At 44.3% G+C, this 23,852-nt stretch overlaps 1 protein-coding gene and 1 pseudogene across 1 annotated transcript in view; one reads left to right on the top strand and one right to left on the bottom strand.

Annotated features, from left to right (window-relative positions):
• Positions 1-23,852, bottom strand: part of QSOX1 (quiescin sulfhydryl oxidase 1) — a 428,334-nt gene that overhangs the window by 322,505 nt on the left and 81,977 nt on the right. The gene's annotated exons all lie outside the window — the stretch shown is intronic.
• On the top strand, positions 17,546-20,191 carry LOC146833881 (coiled-coil domain-containing protein 28A-like; annotated as a pseudogene).

Below are 23,852 nucleotides of genomic sequence, written 5' to 3' on the forward strand. Positions count from 1 at the left end.
GCACCCCATTGAAAGAAGAATAACTTTCAAGCTCCTAACGCACGCATACTAGGCCCTCCACAACATCGGACCAGCATACCTAAACAACCACCTCTCTTTCCACGCCCCCAAGAGAAACCTCTGATCAGCCGACATCTCCTTGGCCACCATGCCACGCATCTACAAGACCAGAACAGGTGGAAAGTCCTTCTACTACCTCGCAGCCAAGACCTGGAACGACCTCCCCCTCCACCTTCCGCAAAGCCCTACACTGCTCGAGATCAGGAAGGACCTCAAGACCTGGCTCTTCAGTTGATCCCAGCATCCAACGGAGCCACCCCACCCCCCAGCGCTTTGAGACCCTCACAGGTGAGTAGCTGCGCTTTACAAACCCTTGATTGATTGACGCCGTCAACAGCGTCTCAGGAAAAAGGTTTAGGTTATCAGTCCTCGTTTAAACCCTCAGTCAGTGCCACGCATCTGCTCATCTTCTGTGCATAGCTTTGTGCATGCATAAGATGTGGTGGGCACTATTCCCCCATGCTTCCTGGAAGTAAGAGTCCCCACTTGTGAAGGATACGCATCACCTGCCCAGTAGCATTACTTTAGTTCAGTTCTCACCGACCAGGGATGTCTCGCCCATCCCGGGCATGTCTGAATGAAGGTGTCCACAAAGGAGGTGGCGCTGCCACCCATCCTCAGCTCGTGCTCAGGCGAGTCCCTCGCCTGCTCGTCAGAGGCCCCTGGGGCACGCAGAAGGCCCCTGCTCCGGCGTACCTTATGCCTCCAGGATCTCTTTTGCTGTAGTCTGGGCGATCCTTCGGGCCGCCAGGCTCCACATTATGATTCATTGGTCGCTGCCCCAGGATCTTCCTCTCTTCCACCCAGTCCCATGTGGCCTTTGGCGTATAAAAGAAGAATGATTTACTGTTGTGGTGGACCCTGGGTTCTGCTGGGTACGTCAGCATATAATCCAGCTGCATCACATGTAATTTTTGCTTGTAAGCTAGGAAAGTTCACCTCTGCTGCTCTACTGCCCTGGTGGAATCCGAGAAGCGCACGATTTTGTGGTTCTCGTGCATAATTGTCCTCTGTTTGCTGACCACACCAAGGATAGTGTCTTTGTCATGGTATTTAAGGAGTCATGTAATTACTGGTCTCGGAGGGACCTGAGACAGGTGTTTTCAGATGGGACCCATGTTTTAAGCCAGTTGGTGAGAAGGCATCCGACACTCTGTTCCTCGATCCCCTCAGGAGTTCCACAATACACATGTTGTTTCACCGAGATGTGCCTTCCGCATCCTTCACCCGCTTCGAGGTGTTTGGTGGCATCAAGGTATTTGGCGATGTGGGTTTTACATTTCACTGATTTTGTCTTCGGAGGACGAAACGTGCGCCTCCACTTCCGTTGTCTTACAGAGGTCCTGTCTGAGCAGTGAGACGATGGGTCAGACTTCCTCCATCTTACCCTCCAGGGGATGGCCTGGAGTAGCACCCCATGTTTGGAAACGCTCCATCATGCTGTGCCAGGTGAGGCCCTAGCACCATGCCTGCAGCCTCACTCTGTGGTGGCCAGGCATAGTGCTCCATTTTCATCTGTGACTTGTGGCCACGTTTGTCTTAAACCATGCTAGCACTGGCAGGGGCGGCGTGAGGCACCAGGCCGCAACCAAGGCAATGGGTGCCTTGAGGGTGGTGCTGAGCTGGCAGGAAATGCTTGGAAGTGGGGTCACATGGAGAAACCTCCATAATCTCTCTCTCTAGGGCCAACACTGCCTGAGTCGGCCACCCCACAGGCTGGGAGGGTGGGCGGGGGGGAGTAAACCAGGGCATTCGGAGCCGGCTCCTACACTGCTAAGACGGGACAACAATGAACCAAGAAGACCTCTGGGCAACACCCTGGGATGCTGCTACAGTTGGGGGGTAGGTGTCCCTCGCTCATCCAGATCAGGGGGGGCCTTCACCACAGGCCTCTATACTGCCCTGCTCACCTCAGCACATCACAGCAGTCTCCCAGCAGCAGTTGTTGTCACTTAGGGCCCCGCAGGTGGACCCAGGCCAGCCGGCTTCCGGGACTTGAGGTAGTACTATCTGGAACGGGCGGGAGGCAGGACAACCAGGTATCACAGACTCTGTAACAGCAGGGAGGTCCCCTGGTCTCAAAGAGTTGCCGCTCGGCCCCCGCACTCCTCAGTGTAGCCCAGCTGTCATGTGGCGACAATCCCTGTCCCCCAAGATTGGTGGGGGAGCTAGGCCGGCCAGCCCCCAACTCCTGTCACAGTGCGGTCTGGAACGGCCAAAGGCAGGAAGACTGATGGAGGCCACGCCCTGGTGAGCGGCCCGACCCACAGAGGCCCCAGGTCCCTCTCCCATCGCCGATCCAAGGCTCAAGCGGCGCCTGGGATCCAGAGCGTGGGAGTCCCACACCGGCCTCCAGAGAGAGCAAGAGGCAGAACACGTCAGGTGGGCCCCCAAAGCACACGGGTGCACCACAGTCAGGCACGCCCATGGGCTGCTATTTTGTCTCTTTGGTGAACACAGCCTTTATCCGCACAACAGCCACAAAAGATAGAGTGGGTTTTCCAAATGCCAACGACGGATGCGCCTAACTCCCAGATCAGCAGCAACTGACGGATGGGACGTGTGTAGAGCAATTCAGGATGCCGTTGGATGGCGAGGGTTGTGGGCAGACAACACATTAGGCGTCCACCATCTTGGCCCATTGGCCACATCCCCAGCTATTGACTGCTTTGGATTATAAAAGTAATGTAGATGGGTGGAAGCATTTTTCATTCGAAAATAACTTCCCTTTTACTCTATCCTTCCCAGAAACTATTTGCCTTCTTTCCTTCCTACCGTCTTTCTCCTCCCTGCCCTCTGAAACTAATGCCCCCATACCCAGACCACCCATGCAAACAGGGACTTCCGACTCCTGTAGTCACAAGTGGTGGAGGGACAAGGGAAGCCCCCGCTCCACGTGTTGTTTTCTTGTCATCCAAGTACGTCCCCCCTTTGAGTCTGCCCAAATTGTACTGATCTTTCTCGCAGCAGCAATTAAAGAACAATAGTGAAGCACATACAAAAGATGAAATAGGGTCAAACATGTTTGTGGCAAACGCTCACTTGCCGGTTGGCACCCAGTGGGAGGCACAGTACTGTGTACATTCCTAGAAATAAGTCGACTGCGTGAAGAAAATCACGCAGGCGGACATACCTGAACTAATATCCATGAAAACATCTGCCCACAATTCCACATTGAACTTATCCATCCTAAAGAGTCCCCTTAATCCTTTCCAGGAAAACTCACAGAATGCAAGGGAGGTCCCATTTAAGAGTTAGAAATGGCCCACTGAGCACACGTGAACTCTTTGAAACAATGAAGAATAAAAGAAAAAATAGGTTTCAACTGGTCTCATCTTCAAACGGCAGGTATAATTAGTAGGCGGCAACCATGTGAAAGAAAATAGATTCTGATGAATTAAAAACTTTTGAGTTAATTGGATAATTTGTGTCTGGGTGTCATAAGGATCGACCTTTCAAAAGTTCCCATAGACATTTTAATACATTATAAAAATTAGGCATATAATTGCTGTTTTGGTTCTTGCCCACGATGAAAGAGAACAAGCTTGCGCCTTATTTTGGGTAATGCTTTAGAATATCAATGAGACAATGTTGAGTCAGAATGTCTATGAATATTTTGAGTGGGTGCTGGATACATTTCTCCTCCTGGTCCCCAGGGCTCGACTCCTGGCACACACTGAGCGTCCCCTCGAGCCTGGGGTGGGGCCAGGACTGGCAGGTACTTAACTCGCCTCGGTGCTGGCGATGACCTGTACCAGCTAGAACAGGGCCTGGAGCAGGTGCAGAGGAACCTGAAGAGCCTGTTCCTGCTGGGAACCGAGGCAGCACCAGTCGCACAACACACATGGGAGCAGTGAGGCGCCGATTCTGGGCAGTAACATGTCATCATCCCCAGTGCGTGCAGCTGCCTGCCCCCATCCCGTCACTCTATAGAGTGAGGAATCCAAATGCATGACATGAGACACTGACGGCACGAAATTAGGAATCAAAAACAGCATGAAATGACAAACTGAGCACTACGAGAAACCTCACTACATGAAATGAGAAATCACACAGCACGAAATGAGAAAATGACCACCATGCAAAGTGAGAAACTGCACGACATGCAGGGAAAAAACTTCGCTAAATGAAATAGCAAGTCTTGCCTATACAAAAGCTATTGGCTTTGAAAATATGTTTTTGCCATGTTGTACAACAGTGTGGCTGCTGTTCACCATGGCTAAAAGTTAGTGGCGTGGGATGTCGTAGTTTGGCCTGGGGGGAGGAGTAGAGTGCGTAGACTGAATGTGTTGGAGTAGAGTGTGGTAGAGGGGAGTAGGAGTAGCAGAGTGGGGGTAGAGGGGAGTCGAGTTCGGTGTTTCAGTGACACAGTGTCTCAGAGTGGAGTGTTGCAGAGTGGGGTGTCGCAGAGTGGGGTGTCGCAGAGTGGGGTGTCGCAGAGTGGGGTGTCGCAGAGTGGGGTGTCGCAGAGTGGGGTGTCGCAGAGTGGGGTGTCGCAGAGTGGGGTGTCGCAGAGTGGGGTGTCGCAGAGTGGGTTAGAGTGTACTGAGATAATGGGGTGGATTGGATTGGAGCAGATTGGGGTAGAGGCATTGTATTGAGTAGGGTGGACTGGAAGGGGTAGTTTGGAGTGGGATGGACTAACATGAGGTGAGGTGGATTAGACTGGGGTAGATTGGAGTTGGGTGGATTAGAATGGTTTAGAGTGGAATGGATTGGATTAGAGTAGGGTAGTTTAGAGTTGGGGAAATTAGAGTGAAGTGGAGGGGGTAGATTGGACTGGACTGGAGAGGGGTGGATTGGACTGGATTGGGGTGGCTTAGACTAGAGTGAGGTGGATTGGTGTGGGTGGGCTGGATGGATTTTATTGAGTGGGGAGGACCAAACTGGGGTGGGTGGATTGGAGTGGGGTAGGGGGAGTGGATTGGAGTGGGGTGGGGTGGATTTGAGTAGAGTGTGGTGGGGTGCCTTGGAGTAGAGTGGGGTGGGGTGGAGTAGAGTGGAGTTGATTGGATTGCAGTGGGATGGATTGGAGTGAAGTGAATTGGATTGAGTGGGGTGGATTGCATTAGGATGGATTGGATTGCGGTGGCCTGGATTGGGGTGGGGTGAACTAGATTGGGTGGGGTAGATTGGATTGAGGTTGATTGGAGTGGGGTGGATTGGAGTGGCTTTGAGTGGGGAAGATGATTTGGCTGGATTGGTGTGGATTGGATTTGAGTGGGATGTATTGTGTAGGGTGATGTGGAATGGAGTGGGGTGAATTGGATTGGAGTGGGGTGGATTGTTTTGGATTGCAGTGGGGTAGACTGTAGTGGGGGAGATTATTTTGGATTTGAGCTGATTGGAGTGGGGCAGAATGTTTTGGACTGAGTGCTGCATATTGGGGAGGGAGTGGGCTGTATTGGAGTGGGGTGGATTGTGGTGAATTGGGATGGAGTGGTTGGATTGGGTGAGGTGGATTGGAGTGGGGCATATTGTGTTGGATTGAGTAAGGCAGATTGTTTTGGATTGGAGTGGGGAAAATTGTTTTGGATTGGGGCAGATTGGAGTGATGCAGACTGTTTTGGATTGGAGTATGGCAGATTGGGGTGGGGCACATTCTTTTAGATTGGAGTGGGGCAGAATGTTTTGGACTGAGTGCTGCATATTGGGGAGGGAGTGGGCTGTATTGGAGGGGGGTGGATTGTGGTGAATTGGGATGGAGTGGTTGGATTGGGTGAGGTGGATTGGAGTGGGGCATATTGTGTTGGATTGAGTAAGACAGATTGTTTTGGATTGGAGTGGGGAAAATTGTTTTGCATTGGGGCAGATGGGAGTGATGCAGACTGTTTTGGATTGGAGTATGGCAGATTGGGGTGGGGCACATTCTTTTAGATTGGAGTGGGGCAGATTGTTTTGGACCGGAGCTGGACAGATTGTTTTAGACTGGAGCGGGGCAGGTGGTTTTGGACTGGAATAGGGCAGGTGGTTTTGGACTGGAGTGAAGCAGATGGTTTTCGGGTGGGGTAGATTGTTTTGGATTGAGTGGGGCAGATTGGAGTGAGGAAGATTGGAGTGAGGCAGATTGTTTTGGATTGGAGTCGGCCAGAGTGTTTTGGATTGGAGTAAAGTGGGTTGAGAGGATTTGAGTGTGGTGGACTGGATCAGGGTGAGTGGAGTGGTTTGGATTAGATTGAGTGGGGCAGATTGATGTGAGGTGGGGCAGATTGGATCGGGCGGTGTGGTATGTATAGCCCAATTATGTGTTAAAGTATAATTTTGGAAATTACACATAAGAAAGAAACAATTTTGCTTTGCAATAAAAAAAATCCTCATCTTTTCAGAACAGCGCCCAGGAGTAAAAACAAAAGAAAACAAGAGTGCAAAATGAGTAAAGTAGACTAGGCCAAATATAAGAAACTTAACTATAGAAAATAAATCTCTGCAATTTTGTTTGTCCTACTAGGCATGTTTTTGCCAGTCACACGCCTTCAGTTTGAAGGGCACTAAAAATAAAACAGAACAAAATATTTTGTTCTGTTTCATTTTTAGTGCCCTCAATCACGTTGGGAGCAGTGGACGGGCACTGATTAAGCTGAATCAATCAGTGCTTGGTCCCTGCTCCACAGAGAGTAACGGAAATGATGTTAAGCCTGCCTGATGAACTATGAGGCTGTAAAGAAGAGTGCCACGCAAGCCAACAAATGGTAAGCAATGGGCGGGCTCCAAGCCCTTTTTATGTATACAACAGGGTTTCGCAAGCAAAACGCATGTGTTGTGCATTCTCTCGCAGTCTCGACCCTTGAAATCTAACCACTGCATGACCTGAGAATTGAGCACTGCTAAAAATCTCACTGCAATGAAATGATAATCTAACCATTGGACGAAATAAGAAACCACACACCATTTTACATAAGAACTTAAACCACCAAGTGAAAGAAGGAACTGTATGCTGCATAAAAGGGCAAACTGGTAACGGACTAAAATGACAAAATGAATACGGCATGAAAGAAAGGGGCCACTGCATGAAATGGATCTACTGTTGCATGTAGGGACACTGAACACTGCATGAAATAACTGCACAAACTGACAATACTGTACGGATTAAAAACATCCCTCAGATGTTTAGCTTTTTTATCTTGTATCACTTCACGGAAGAAAGGGCACTCCAAGGCGTTTTTAGCCTTTAACTTGCTGCCTCACTGCTTAAAATAAAGAGCACCCTAGACAGGTCTTACCCTGTTATTTAACTGCATGCAATAAAGAACGCCCCAGACATGTCTGCCCTGTTTTCTCACAGTATCAATGTCTGAAACAAAGAACACCAAGACATGTCTCGCCTACTACATCACTGCATGCAATGGATAACGCCCCAGATATGGCTACACTCCTACCTCACTGCAGGCATTAAAGAAAGCTTTGCCCATATCGGACTATCACACACCCCCACCCAATGTAGGTGGACCCCGCCTATCTCAGTGCATGGAATAAAGAACGCAGTAGGATTTTACATTCTACCACAAATGCTGCATTGAACAATTAACACCTTTTAGCATTACAGCTACTGCTGTACAAGAAGCACAACAGAGCAGAAATTACTGTTCACCAGGTATAAATGGTTTCTTATACTGGTATTTGGTGATTTGGAGGTCTAATGAATAAAGAACAAATAAAAAGTCTTATCTTTTATAACTGCTAGATGTGGGTGGAGACCACGGTGGTCCCTGGCTTGGGCAGGTTAGCCTAAACAGGGTGTGAGGCCGGCTCGACTTTACAGCCGGGGGGGTAGAGGGCGGGATGACGACTGTGTGTCCAGGCACCTGCATACTTCGGTTTCTTCTGTCTCCTCCGTCACCTTAAGAAAAGACATTGCTTGACTGTGACTTGCTACTTGTACATGAGCCTGGATTGTAACTATCCCTATATAAAGCGCTGGTGACACACATCAGGGTTTGCTCGCTTCATATAAAAATCTCAAAAATAATAAACAGACCCTCCATCTCACAATATCACTGAATGGAAAAACACCCCAGGGTGTGTGATCCCATTTTTTAGGTCTCGCCTGATCCAGCACATGCGCCGATCTGGCAGAGACATTTAGTCAGTGGCATTTCGAAGTGCTACCAAAGGTTTTTCCCGGCCACCAGCTTGCGATTACGCGCACAAAAGCGCGCGGTTCGCTCCGCCTCTCCAATGCAGCGCGCCTCGCTCCACCTCTCCCCGACCACAGAGCGCGTCCCCGCGATCGTGATCGCTTTCACGGACGCGTTGTTTAGCTGTCTTCCTCCTGTCCCCGCCTCTGCCGCCATACACAGCAATCTGTGATTGTGTATTCTGAGAAAAAGATGAAGACGTGTCTTATTTGGCAGAGAAGGTTATATTTCAGCCACGGGAAAACAGTAAAGAGCATTGTAAATCTATCCGGCGTGCTCCAGATTAAACTGCCCCCTGAAACAGAAGATTCTCCGCCAAACACTGCCTGTAACGAATGAACACCTTGTGTTGCTACTGTGTGTAAACAATCGGCTTCTTTTGGCAAGCCTTGCCTACCTTGACATTGCCAGAAAAGGACAATTTCACTATTATTATTGTTAATGAAACAGTTCAATACAGTGGTCAAGAACAGGGCTGTAAAATTTTGAATTAATGTATATTATCTGGAGAGTATAAACGATGACCCGACTAAAAAACAAGTATCACGCTGAGCCAATAACACATTTGGGGAAATGATTGTTCTGTGTTTAGCTATGCATACTATTTATAACACAAGTGTGATTTAAGAAGCATCACTGCTGTCATATGTCTGAATGGTTTTTAAATCACACACGCATCAATCTCCTGTAATCAAAGTGGATGTGGTGTAACATAAATGATGTGCAAAAGATTACGTCTGAAACAGACAAACAGAAGGCCAATGTTGCTGTGTTCTTGTTTTTTTTACTTTGTTACTGCTATACATTTATGACTTCTGCGGATACCGGGTGACAGTGGGGCAGACTACATCAACACAAAATTAATAAATGCCTGCATCACGGCAATGTCCTTTTGAGACGTGGCAGACAGGCAACAGAAATTGGCGCTATACAACACAGAAGAGAAATCAGCATATCTTTACATCCAGCCCCCCCCGCCCCACCCGAAACTCCTCTTATGTGCCCATCTTGCTCGCCCAATCTCCTTAACATCCATGGACAGCTGTCCCTTCTTCATAGCGCCACAAAGCGCTCTGGAAGTACATCTTGGGGGTCCTCTAACGGTAAATGAATCCACCATTCCTTTCATTCCTTGCCTCGTCCATTCTCTCGCTCTCCCTTTGTTGCCCCCCCTTACACAAGTAAACCGGGTAAAGATTCCTAGAATAACGTCCATTCGTGAAAACCCCATAACCTTTATCCTTCACCATGCATTGGTACTAATATTAGTTCTTATACATTGTTCCCGAATGTCCTATCGCCTAAAATATATTTGCTAACAAGCAATATTAGTTTTTCATTTTTAACACAAAAATGTAATTTTTATTTGGGGTAAGTTATGTTTCTGCATCGCTGTAATACTTGTTTACGTATTATCGCATCTCTTGGACACTTATTTCTACACCCTCCCCCCCGCCCGGGGCCTGTTTGCATCATACCAGACTGTCCGATTGACTGGATTCACCTGCACCCTAACAGGTTGATTACTAACCAGCTCAGTGCGAGCTTTAACCAGCTGAGCTATGTATGATCTGGCTTCATCAAACGGCGCTGTTGTCCCCATGGGCCATCTTTCGTTTCTGAGCTTGGTGATGAGAGGAGTTCACTGTCCCCCCGTCCCCCAAATGATTTTTGTTGTGGAGTCTTCCATATTTCAGGGTATACGTAAAACATGTTCATCTCCCCTTAATTAATTATTTTTTTTATTTAGAGGGTAGGGCACTAGGCAAAGAGGGCACCCGTTTCTGAAAATACACGCTAGAGTTCGGAACTGTGGACAGTTTGCCGTTTGCACACTCCCTTCCAGGTACGGAAAAGCTCCTTATTTTCAGCTTCATAAATCAGCCCAGTATCCCCTGGGCACGGCCTCCACTTCCGGCCCACACTTGGCCAGCCATGTCAGCAGGGATTTTTTCTTTGTATTTTAGTTTTACTTGCAGTTTCTAAATACAGAAGCTCATAGCCAAGTTAGAGGGCTTGCGTGGCGGTTTTATCGCCCCCTCTTTGCAATAGTCGGGCAATATTTAACAGTTTGACAGAAAGTGAAATCGGGCAAAGGTCGCGCAGTATAAGGCCTGTAAGCGTCTAACAAAGCGGAGACATGTCCGTGTCTAATTTTTGTGTTAATTTAATATATTTTCAGCGCCGAAGCAAATACAGAGGGTCTTATTTACCAGCCCCTTGCGCACCGGTGCGTCACTTTTAGCATGTGAAAAAGTGACGCACAGGGGGCTTGTAAATAAGCCCCAGATGTTTTTGGGGTGGAAAAAAACATCGACATGGATGACAGTCAGTGGGCATGTCACGCAGTACTACTAACTTGAATAAAAGGCATTGTCACTAAACAATGCCAATGGCTCAAAGTCTCCCAAATCCGAGACCTCTTGCATTGCAAATGCTTTTTTTTTTTTTAATGGAGATGAATTCATGGCACGGAACATTGCTTGTGTTACAGGGCAGGGCGCTGGAGCTGCCCTCGGATGCTGCCAAGCCGCCTCCCGCCTGCCTTTGCATGTTAGTTTTGGGTTTACCGTGCTACCGTGGGAAAGGCCTGTGTGAATGAAAAGGCATGCTCTAAATATTACACACAATTAACATGGCAACGATAATTTGTAAAACGCAGATTCACCCCTTGGGGCATTTTGGTGCTGTACAACAGGTGCTTATTCTTACCCAACTCAGTGGTACTCATTTATTCAAGTATTTTCAAGAGTTTAAGACTTTGCCCTAGGATGCCTCTGTGTCCCTTTAGAAGGGTTTGTGTGAGTGTGCCACTGTTCATGACCAGGGCTGCTGAAACCCCAAATCTGCAGGCAGCCAAGGGGTAGCAGGTCAGCTCCATGACCGGGCAGTTGATAGTTTTCAGCAGTGCTGGAAAGAGAAATAGAGAGAGCCTGAGGAAAAATAAAAAAGAGTGGTAGGAAGAGAAATAGAGAGGACCTGAGGAAAAATAAAAGAGTGGTAGGAAGAGAAACAGAGAGTGCCTGAGGAAAAATAAAAGAGTGCTGGGAAGGGAAATAGAGAGGGCCTGAGGAAGAATAAAGGAGTGCTGGGAAGAGAAATAGAAAGGGCCTGAGGAAAAATAAAAGAATGCTGGGAAGAGAAATAGAGGGGGCCTGAGGAAAAATACAGGAGTAGTAGGAAGAGAAATAGAGAGGGCCTGAGGAAAAATAAAAGAGCGGTAGGAAGAGAAATAGAGAGGGCCTGAGGAAAAATAAAACAGTGGTAGGAAGATAAATAGAGAGCGCCTAAGGAAAAATAAAGGAGTGCTGGGAAGAGAAATAGAGGGGTGAGGAAAAATAAAGGAGTGCTGGGAAGAGAAATAGAGAGAGCCTGAGGAAAAATAAAATGAAGGCAGAGTGAGAAATTAGTCAAGAGACATGTATGTATGTAGAGGGGACAGGGACCCTACTCATTTCTGCCTTGAACTGCCTTTCTTGGTCTACTTTCAGGGGGAAGATGAGGGTGGTTAGTGGCTCTCTTTCTCCAAGTCACACGCATGTGCCCCTCCATGTAAAGTTCTACTTCACGCACCTTCCTGTAACGCGCTATATCACCCCCAGTTCATATTGCATCAGTCAGAGACTAACCACTTGGACATGTAGCACAAAGGTGAAAACGCAGCACATTTTCAGTTTATTTAGCTACCCGGCAGACGTAGAACTGGGCTGCAGCTGCCCTGAGCCTTGATACTGCTCAAGGCTGGGCATGTACTCAGATCAGATCCCCGATTTGCTTGTTTTTGGTGTTGACATCGTGACTGAATTTGGTTAAGCCGCACTCTTGCATCAATGTGGTGAGCAGTTGTCCCTCTTTGTGGCAAGGGGGAGAAAGAAGTTCAAGCAGATTTATTTGTTGAAAGCAGGAAAGCTTTATTCTCCTATAGTAAGACTCACGACCATGGACACATCCGTATGATCCCAAGGACTCAGCAAACTGCTCGAGCAGAGCTGACGTTCCTAGAACCATACAGGCGTGTTCCAAAGAACATGGAACACATATTAAAGGAACACAAGAAATACATTACCAATACGCTAGTAGCATACCACATAACCCTTCCCCATAAATAAAAAAAAACATAAAAAACAATTAAGAATACAATCTTAATACATAACAAAATGCTTGTACTTGCTTGGCATTCTTACAGTTCTAGAACTGCGAGTTGACACAGTACCTTGACCATTGGATAAGGGAGAAGAACATGATTGAATGGGATTATCATGCCTATATTGGCTAACATCAGTAGACAACATAGAATCAGAATCATCATTGGCGGTACAAGTTTGATTCTATATTTCAGCTTGACTTCTAGTGATGGGAATAAGACTGTTCTTATTCCACCAACCTCTTCCCTGAGGAAGAACAGAAGCCGCACCAGCTTTAATACCCTTAACAGGTGGGGTATTTTGAGACTCGCCTTTTACAACTCTTTGTGGTTTCTTTATTAAAACAGTCATTTTCTTTAATAACAGTAGGCTAAGTCCTATATTTATTATCATACCAAGTTTTTTGTTTCATCTGTTTATCTAAAACTCTTTGATTGCTATCAGGAAGAGAAACCTTGAGTTGATTAGCTTCCTGGCCAGAAATTAACTTGAGCCAACCAGGAATCAATTTGGTTTTAGCTTCTCTGCCTCTCAAGCATGTAAAAGGTGTTACACCAGTAGTGGAATGAGGAGTAGTTAAGTAACTCCAAACTTTGTCTTCCAAAAATCAGATACATTTAACCTAGCTGAAAGAGCAGTTTGTATACCTTCCTTGAGGAAACGGTTGGCTCTCTCAACCAAACCATTTGAAGAAGGACAGTAGAGAGCTACCTTCAAATGGGAAATATCTAAGCTGGTTATGAAATGATTCATTTCCTTAGATACAAAATGAGTGCCATTATCTGTGACCAATGTTTGAGGACACCCTTCAATTAAAAATATATTTTTAAGAAAACTGAGGACGCTTTTGGTGTTAGGAGTGTCAACAAAAGAATAATATATCCATTTAGAAAAATAGTCAACTAAAACTATTAGAAATCTTTGATTAGAAGGTAGTAAATGGAAAGGTACAGAAAAATCCAAAGCCATCTTAACCCAGGGAACTGAAGGTAACGGAACAAGATGAAGAGGCTTAACAGAAGAAACCCAGTGTTTGTCAGAGACTAAACACTGGGGACACTGATCAATAAAATTAGAAACCATTTTGTCAATTCCAGGCCACCAGAAAAAATTCTTGTGCTATTTACAAGTAGAGGAAATACCAAGATGACCACTGTGAACTGTGCAAATAATACGCTCAGGTAATCCAGCAGGAGGAATAAAAAGACAACCATGCATACAAATTTGACCTGAACAAGAGATTTCAGTGGCCACACTGGCAAAACTACGAATTTCTTCTGAGACTAATTTACCAGTGGGCCACTCTTGGTTATTAAATTTGATACGTTTTTGCAAATTTTCATCTTGAGCAGTCGCAGAATTCCATTCTTCCTCAGTTACGACTCGGTTACAAGCTTGTAAAACATCAATCATGGCTGTCACACATTCTTCATCACCACCAACATCAACCTCACAAGAAATAGGCATACGAGACAAACAGTCAGCTGTAAAGTTCTTACCACCTTGAATATACTTTACTGTCATGTGAAATTCTTGTAATTTGGAAAGAAGTCTTTCAAGGCGTAAAGAAGCCTTGCCAAGACCATTTCCACTCAATAAATACACTAAAGGTTTGTGATCAGTAAATAAATCAAAAGCTGTGCCCCAAATGTATGTCCTCCCGTTTAATGGTACTATAGTTAACTTCAGCAGGAATAAGGGTGCGTGAGGCGAAAGCTACAGTATTTTCACAACCATCAACCATTTGTTTGAAAACCGCTCCAATTCCTTTAATGCTGGCATCAACCATAATGAAAGATTTTCCTTTGGGATTAAAGGATTGAAGTGCAGGAGCATTTGAAACTAGGAGTTTAATCTCATTAAAAACTTCATTAGTTTGAGTTGTCCAAGTAAATTTTACACCTTTTTTTAAAAGTGAACGTAAAGGTTGAACTTGTAACGCATAGCCTGGAATGAAGCGTGCGTAATAATCTCACAGCCCCCGAAAAGACCTTAAAGTATCCTTATCTGAAGGTGGTGGAGCTGCTCTAATAGCATCAACATTGCAAGTTTGGGGTTTAATTCCATCAGCTGAAATCAAGTGGCCTAAATATTCAACTTATTGCACAAAACTTTTGCATTTGTTCTTTTTGACAGTCATGCCATGTTTACATAAAAGTTCACAAACTCTATTGAGTACAAGTGTTCTTCTTCCGTTTTAGTAAAGACCAAAATGTCGTCCTGAAAAGCTTGAACATTTGGTACTTCACTATAAACAGAATCCATCATTCTTTGAAAAACACTTGCCGCGGAGGCAAGCCCAAAAGGAAGCCATAAATATTTAAAGGCTCCAAATAGAGTCACAAAGGTGGTTAGAGTTTGAGATTCTGGAGATAAAGGAACCTGATGATAGGCCAAGTGTAGATAAAGTGTAGAGAAAAATTTAGCACCATTCATGTTAGCCATCATTTCTTGAATGCGAGGGAGAGGATGACAGTCTACGATAATGTTCTGATTGAGAGATCTCAAATCCACACAGAGCCTCAAATCCCCTGAACATTTTCTGGTCAAAACGACCGGAGAAACCCATTCAGAGGATTCAGTTCTGGAGATGACACCTTGGGCAATCAAGTCATCAAGCATAGCCTTCAAATCTTCTTTTGCGCTTAAGGGTACGGGACATACTTTGTGTATGATAGGGATGGCATCCTTTTTGAGTTTAATGGCATGCTCAAACCCCTTGACATTACCAATATAATCAGAAAAAACAGTAGGAAATTTTGAAGCAAGAGATTGTAAGGCTGATTCATGGTTTTCAATGGCTAAAACAGGCATGTCACCAAGGATAATGGGTTCTTCATAACCAGGACGTAATTAAATACCCAACCTGTCTACGTCCATCCAGCCAACAAAATCTCTCCCCTTAATTGCAACATACACTTTGGTTATGGTTTGACAACCCAAATTTCAAGTGTGGCTTCAAAGTAACCTATTAATTTGATATCTTTCTCCCCAAAGGCCTTAGGGCAAATGCCAGCAGTTTTAAGAATGGTATCAGCTGGCCAGTGTTTATAGAATGTAATATCTGCTAAAATGGTGACCGGTGCACCTGGACAGCCATCACACATAAAATGTTACCATCTACTAAGGCTTGACAAAAAGGACCTTTGACAGCTTTGGCCACTTCCTTACACGGAACATCAAAAGTAAGCATTACATTAGAAACATTTTTCATTGCATTCATTCAACGTTTCAGAAGATGAAGAAACACCAACACAATGAATTTTTGGTTTGTTAAAATTGGTTGGAACACTTCTACAAACACCTTGATAGTGTCCAATTTTGCGACAAAGCACACACCTTTTGCCCAAGACTGGGCAGTTAGGATGATTACCTAAATTATTTCTTGACCCACATCTATAACATACTCCCCTTGTCTGCTCAATTACTTTAGGAATAGCTGCTACAACAGGTTCATCAACAACTACGTTGACAGGGGGTGAATAAAGTGAATTGATGTGTGGATACTTGAGAGTTCATAACCTGGGATGTTACAATTGACCTCTCTATGCTTCTGGCAATATCAATTGTTTCATTGAGGTTTGGGTTCTTGCAGGTTAGCAATCTCTCCTGTATTTTCTTGGAAAAACAGTTAAAAACGAACTGGTCCCTTATGTAAATATCAACGTTATTTTCAAATTCGCATTTCGAAGCTAGAACACGTAAAGTGGTAATGTACTCTTCTACAGTCTCATCTGATGCTTGTTTGCATTTAGAAAAATTGTGTCTTTCAAATAAAACACTTGTTTCATCTGTGTACTGTTTTTGCATTCATTCTTTCTTTAGCTTCAATATATACCTTCCATGTTGTGCCTTCTCCAGACGGTGCAGGTACCATAGGCAAGTTATCAAAAGGTTTCTGACTAGCCAATCCTAAATGATTGAATAACAGAGCTGCTTTTCTAGTAGGCGAGCAAACCACAGCATCAATAGCTGTGATGTAATTCTCAAAGATCCTCAACCAGTCTTTCCATTTAACATCAGGCCTTCCTGGTTTTTGTAGGAAAGGAGGAGGTTGCACAGCACCTTGAAGTGAGGCCATACCAAGTTAAATAATAAAAACACATCCGGATAAAATATAATGGAACAAATGTCTCAACTGGGCAAATTAAACTGCATCTGCATTCAAAACAAGTGAAGAAACTAAGATTGCAGTGATCACGAAGCAGTAGCAGGAAGCAGTAAGGAGCTCTGAAGCAGTATCGGCTGTCAGAAGTAAACTGAAGAAAACAAAAAAATGGCCACCCACGTACGGAGCGTACGTGATGAAATCAAAGCACAAGCACGTCTTAAAATTCTGAAAAGATGCAAGCGCAGGAAGACGTCAAAGAGAATGCGGAGGCGATTTGAATGATGCCGTAGGGCGCGAGGGCAAAGACTGAGGACAAACTGTAGCAGAAGTAAGGCAAGTGCATAAAGTTTGGACTTACATCAGAATTGCGTCGGCATGATAGAAGTAATATTTCAGTAAAAGCAGGATATACTTGCAGGAAGAGATGTCGGTGGGTCGAGCGTCTTGACTGCTCACGAAGTAGAGAAGCGATCTTGCGTTTTTAAAATCAAACTCTTTCTCAACCCCACTCCTTGTACCACAATGTGGCAAGGGGGAGAAAGAAGTCCAAGCACATTTATTTGTTGAAAGCAGGAGAGCTTTATTCTCCAATAGTAAGACCCCCAACCATGGACACGTCCGGATGATCCCAAGGACTCAGCAAACTGCCCGAGCAGCGCTGACGTTCCTAGAACCATACAGGCGTGTTCCAAAGAACATGGAACACATATTAAAGGAACACAAGAAATACATTACCAATACGCTAGTAGCATACCTCACTCTTCCTGCCGGTTACTAGGTGATCACGTAATAAACTGCATTAATAAAATATTTTGCTTCTCGCCTCCTGAAGCTCACAGTATAAATTAGCAAGAGCAGTGACTGAAGATATAGTTGTAAAGATGAACGCGTGCTCAACTGTTTGTCTTACACTTGCTACCACCAAGTGTTAGCAAGCACAAGGTTATCCAGTCGCTAAATACGATCAGCCATGGGCGGGGCTGTTGTGTAACCCGGAAGTACTGATATAGCGGACAGCAAGCATGAATCGGAGTATACAGACGATCTGTACATTGAGAAGAGACCTAATTACATTAAACGAAAACGTAGAATTAATGGATGACCGCAAAATAAAAAGAAAGAGCCCCAAATCCTACACTGCCCAACCACCTGTATCTGGGAGTGCTAGGAAAAATGCTGTGTCAACCAGCAAAACCACAGGCGCTTCAAACACTGCAGCACAGCCTGCAGCCCAACGACCAAAGTTAAAACAAGCATTGGCATAGCCAATAGGTCTCGCCTTTGGAACCTTATAAGTATTTTGTTATACAGCACAATATCCTTGGTGCAACAACATCAACTGTTGCATGGCTAAACACTGATAAGGTCCCAAAGGCGAGACCTATTGTCTATGCCAATGCTGGTTTTTAATATGAAGAGTGGGCATGCCTTAGCTGGCCTGCTTCTGTTGTTCTGCATGTCACTGGCACCTATGCGTAATAGCTGTACTTCGCCTGCTGCTATTGCACTCACGGATTCTGTCATGCATGTTACCACTGTCACTAATGCTGAAACGCGAGCTCCCATTCTCTTGCATGGCCTGGGCATGCCACAGATTAATGTTTCTATACATAAATCTTCACCGAGTCAGCCATTAGGTGAAGTTTGTACTGACTGGAACACTAAAATACTGGTAAGTGACCCTACTGCCAAGACCTACGAGTTGGACAGACAGCTCTTAAAGAAACAAGAAAGACATTCCATGAAGAACTGGTTACAAATGAAAAACAACTCATCACAAAATAAATCTTGCTGACACTAATGTAAAAACTCTGAGATTTGTACGTGACCATTCATATTGCCACCTGTATAAACCAACTCTCCTGTGACAACATACTAAGGATCAACAAGTAAAGTACACTGCAGCCAAGACTCAACCAACCAACAATGAGGCTGGTGACCCTACACAATCTGAGCTACTGTTAATAATCTAATAATCGGTAATAAGTTACAGCCTAGAATACATTTTAACAAATACCGGAGCTCTCAAGGACTGCGAGGCGCATGCATGAGTACTTGGTCCAGCATTGGTTTATTTCAATATAAAATCAGAACTACAAGTCCCAGAATGCAAAGAAAAACCTGGATCAGATTACCTACTCGAGGTGCTGCTGGTAAAACGTGAGCGATGTGCAATAAACTTTCACTGAAGGGCGCAAATACATGCAATCTGGGTTATGTAATATTTCATCCTATAAAACTGCAGAAGCACTCAGTTGTCCAGAAATCTATGGGAAAAGAAGTCAAAGACCACGCGGTTCCCCGTGCCAGCAAATATCGATTTAAATGCAAAATACTGTTAATAGCAACTTCCTTGAAAATGACTTGTAGTATTAGTAGATTACAATGGCAACGCGTTTGATGCATTTCTTCATCCCTACTTAAATAAGACTACATTTCCCAGAATGCATTAAAGAGCAAATTTAGCAAACTAAAGTGTAGACAGTTTTGCTGTTGAAACAACCGCCACTAACTTTGGGCTCTGCAGTAGCGTGCTATTCACCGCAAAGTGCTTCAACGCCTCGTCGGGAGTAGTAAGAGCTGCTCAAATACCATTATACTCTTTAGCTCAGAGACGTGAAGAATTATTGGAACTATCGGGACAAGTGACAAGAGAACAGAAGCGGTTTCACAAGCAAAAGCGTAGCCAGGAATGGTGAAATATTTTAGCACTTTCCGAGAAAGTCTTGCTGGCTTAAATTCAAATTGTTGCATTTTTAAAATACTACATGCCGAGACATGTCATGTGACCTGCCCAGACGCTTACGATACAAAGTTGAAAATGATGCATTGACGGCAGGATACTTCGGAAAAAAGCCCTTTCCATAAAAAATAATACTAAGCGCTATATGTTCTCGTGGCCTTACCTGCCTATTTATATTATTAAGTTTGGAGGCGGGGGCTTCCCCTCACTGCAAACGCTGGAACGTGCGCTTACCTCTTCGGAGTCTCAGAAGCAACTAAGGAAGGAGGGCCCCTCGTGAAGAGGCGGGGAGAGCTGGCTAGTGGAAGTGGAAACAACACATTCACATCTGTGTCATTCGCTGTTCCGGCTGAGGGGATGCAATTCTTCCCTTTATGGAGCATTAACTCGCAAAACATGTGGGACATCAAGGAAAATGTAAACTACTTTCAACATGTCCCCTCACAAACAAGTATTGGCCGCGCGGCCGTATAAGTGACGCACTTAATGAACCATGACGGCTCATAACTGTGCGCGTAACCGCATGCTCTAGGCCACACAAAAAGCTGTGGTCAGCTTTTTAAAGCCCACTCACTAAATGTCTCGCCAGAGCAGTGAATGCGCTGGCTCAGGCGAGACCTAAAAAGGACTAAAAGAGAGAGCACGATCTCAGGGAGAGCCTAAAGGGGGCTCGTCTTCTGCAATCCAGCATTCCTTTCTTACCGATGTGTCTGATGTTCAAGAGATGGAGAAGGGACTCTTGAGCCTCCTGAACAACTTCCACTCAGGGAAGCTGCAGGCCTTTGGTAACAACTGCTCAATAGAGCAGATGGAACACATACGAGGGATGCAGGAGAAATTGGCCCGCTTACATTTGGAACTCTACGGGGAGCTGGAGGAACTTCCTGAAGACAAAAGAAAAATTGCCACTGATTCAAATCTTGACCGGCTGCTGACAGACCTGGAAGAGTTGAATTCGTCATTATAAAAACTACACTTATCTGATCCACAAGATGTTCCGAAAGCACTGCCAAAACCACTGTCAACTGAAAATGAAATGTATAAGGCAGTTTTGCTGGGGACCACTAAGATGTGCAGTATTCAGCCACTGTTGTGGTGGAAATCTGAGAAGTATCATCAAAGTGCAGATGCAACAGATTTTGTTTTACTGTATTCCTGTAAATGTTCTAAGTGCTGTGTAACAATTTAATTTTTAATCGCTTGCGATGTTATGATGCCAAGTATCGAGGTAAAACCACGAGGCCGAAGTTATATCTGCTGCTAAATTACATATTACTTGTCTTATTGGTCCAAACAAAATAAATGGCTTGAACTTATGCTTTAAATGTGCTCAATGTTTCCCATGTTCTCATGTTCAGGTAGTGTTTTGTTATTTGTTTCTTATGTGGTTATCACATTTGCTTGGATGCTTCACATTTTAAAAACATGTCCTTTCCTCTTTAGATTAAGTTCTGATGATGGCAATCAGATTGCTGTCATGAATTGATTTGCATGAGCAGCGGGTAATCATGAAATGATGTACATTGTTATGTGATTTTTCATTTTTCAAAGACGTTTTGAACGGTATTGCCATTGTACACCTCAGCACTACTAATACACTGTGGAATACCTCTTGGAATGCACTACAAAACTGTTAAACTAATATATTTTTCTTCCAAAGGCTATGTTGAATGTTGCATTCTGAATGGGCTTGCCTCATTTTGTGCAATATATATTATATAATACATTATATATTATATGTGTGAAAGCTATATCTTTATTGCTATACTTTCGGGGAGTGCCAATGTGCATGCTTTCACACCTTATACTGATTTGCAAAAGTTAAGTTTGAATAAAATATTATCAGATGAAAACAAAAACAAAAAGCACAAGGTTATCCTAAAGAAGGGGAGCATACAGCCTACAGTTTTACCCCCTTCTCTGGTGAATGAGATTACCAGAGGTGGAGGTGGGGTTTAACCATTTAAGTATTGTCACTCTTCGTAAACCATGTTTGCAGATGTTCTGAGGAGTTCACTAATGTGCTGTCAAAGAGGGAGGACCTAGGGTTGGAGGACCTAGGGTTGACTCCCAGTAGTATCACTAATAGCCATAAATGCAGACCAGGTATAATGATGAGCTCTCAGTGGAAGGTTTAAATAAATGTCAGATGTGGCCTGCTGCAAAGTCACTTTTAGTTCTATGAAGGAGAAGACTAGTTAAGACTCAATATATAAACAATAAGTGTTTATGTCTCTTTGCACACTGGCTCAAAATACAGTCTGCTTATAGGAATGTGGTTTCGGAGGAGAGTTTGGTCGATGGGACTAAATAGGAAAACAGAAGAAATTTAAAGTGAGGCACACTCAGTGAATATAGTATATCCCAATGTTTTTTTTTGAAGGAAACAATAATCCAAATTTGGGTGCAATTGAGTTATCTCCCTCTGACCTGTGGGGAGTAAATCCAAACTGGTATGTAGCACCAAGGTGAAATACTAGGCGTCCCTCAGATGCACTCCGTGTGGTCCGCGTGGGGCCTAAGAAAACTTTCAAGAAATTTCACAAACTTTGCGTATTTGAAATCAAAAGACTTTTCTTTAATTGGTTGGTGGAGATATTTTTCAAAACTTCTTCATGTGTATGAACAAGTTACATTCAATGCATCAGTAAATTCAATGAGAGGTGTCCTTCAAATAATATAATGATCCCAATGCATTTCGAGTCGAAAGACTCTTCCATCAGGGGATAATGATCCTGTAGACAAACCAATAAGTTGAAGTCACTGTCAAGACACAGGATCTAAAGTGTACAATTATAATTCACAATAGACTTGAGAAGCTCAGATATGTGGATAACGGTGTTCCGTTGTAAAATCGCCAAAGGTGATGTGTAGTTACGGGAGGGAGAAAGTGCGCAGAGAACAAGGCTAAACAAAAACGAGAGCAGTGAAGTTAATAGCGTGACTGAGGAAAATAGATCAATACAGGCGAGTGCACGGTGTTGGTGATGGTGATGGAAAGCGGGAGGGATGGTGTATACCAAAGGTTCTCGTGAATAAAAAGTTAAATAAAACGGTACAGAAAATAAGATAAGATAAGGAAAACCAGCCCACTATCAAAAAGAATAGGGTTACCTATTAAGACGCAATACTACGAGTCCGTTACGGTAATCAGGATATGACGCTGAAGTATCTGTAAATAAGTAAAAGGAAGATAAAGAGCGTGCTGAAAAGAACAAGAACGCTCGGGTGAACAAAGCATCACACGAGGACGCTTACCTCTAGATCAAAGATCTCTCAGTGCATCGTGGTGTCCGAGGTAACCAAAAAGGGTATCGGAGGCGCGAGTTTTAAAACGCGTCAAAAGCGTGAAGGAAAGAGGTAGAACTGGCGGGTAAAAGAAGGACCCGCCATATTGGACTGGTTACATTCTGAAATCATGAGGATTCTAATGTTTCCACGGATATGTAAGGAAACGAAATGTAAACGAGAAAATGTTAAGAGAAATTAAAACAAGGGTGTCGTGTCGAAAAAAATAAAAATAAAAAACCCGATACAAACGGGTGCAATACAGTGCATGAAACGAGAATGGGCAAAGATAGTGGAGATGAAAGCGCGAGTGCCATGATGAAGTGTGGTGAAGTTAGGGAGGGTACAAAGAGTGAAAAAAGACGGTGGGAGGAATAGAACATAAACTTGATATGCAATGAAAACAAAGTGTCAAGACCAGAGGTATCAAATAACGTGGTGAACATATACACAGTGCCCAGATACATAGTTCACAAAAAACAACTATATTCCAAACAGTCATTAGGCCCATTAGGGTGACAGGAATCAAGTTTTTTTTATCCAAATAAGTTCTTTTTGCAATAGTCTTTTGTTGTTATCAACTCCTTGTATCACGTTCACGACTTCTAATACCAGAAATCTCAATTGACTAATGTTGTGTCTCTCGTTGTTGAAATGTAACGCGACCAATGATTTTTCAGATTTGGTTCTGATGTTGCTCTTGTGTTCAGTGAGTTTCACTTTGATTTTGCGTTCAGTCTTTCCCACATATGGTAATCCACAAGGACATTTTAGTAGGTAGATTAGATTTTTTGAATCACAAGTGGCAGTGGTACGTAGCCGAATAGGTGTTCCTTTACTAGGATGTAGAATGCATGTGCCTTTGATGATATTGTTACAGTGACTACAATTAAGACAGGGAATTGTTCCTCTGTGTGTGTTGATTGTTGGGTTGAGAGGTTTAGATAGAAGTTCTTTCAAATTTTTTGTGCGTTGATATGCAAATAATGGTTGAAAATTGAAAATGCCGTTAAAGTCGCTTTCATTTTGGATCATGGGCCAATATTTCAGCATCACTTTTTTGATTTGTGAACTTTTTGTTGAATATTTTGATACAAATACTGGTCGGTTAACTATATCAGATTTCTTTGAAGGGGTTAAAAGTTGTGCACGGTAAATAGTCTCTGCTCTCTCGATGGCGTTGTCTGGCGAGACACTTAGGAGTGGAGTTTTAAAAGTCCAACCACAGCTTTGTGTGGCATACAGTGTGCAGTTATGCGCACAAGCACGAGCAGAGGCGCCATCTGGCTTTCCTCTCGCTCGGCCAAGCACGAGCGCCTCACTTCAATGCCCCTCCCCCTTCCCCACCACAGAGCGCGTCTCGCAGCTTG

Source organism: Triturus cristatus, chromosome 4_2 (assembly GCF_964204655.1).
Source record: "Triturus cristatus chromosome 4_2, aTriCri1.1, whole genome shotgun sequence".
In the NCBI taxonomy this organism is placed as follows: domain Eukaryota; kingdom Metazoa; phylum Chordata; class Amphibia; order Caudata; family Salamandridae; genus Triturus; species Triturus cristatus.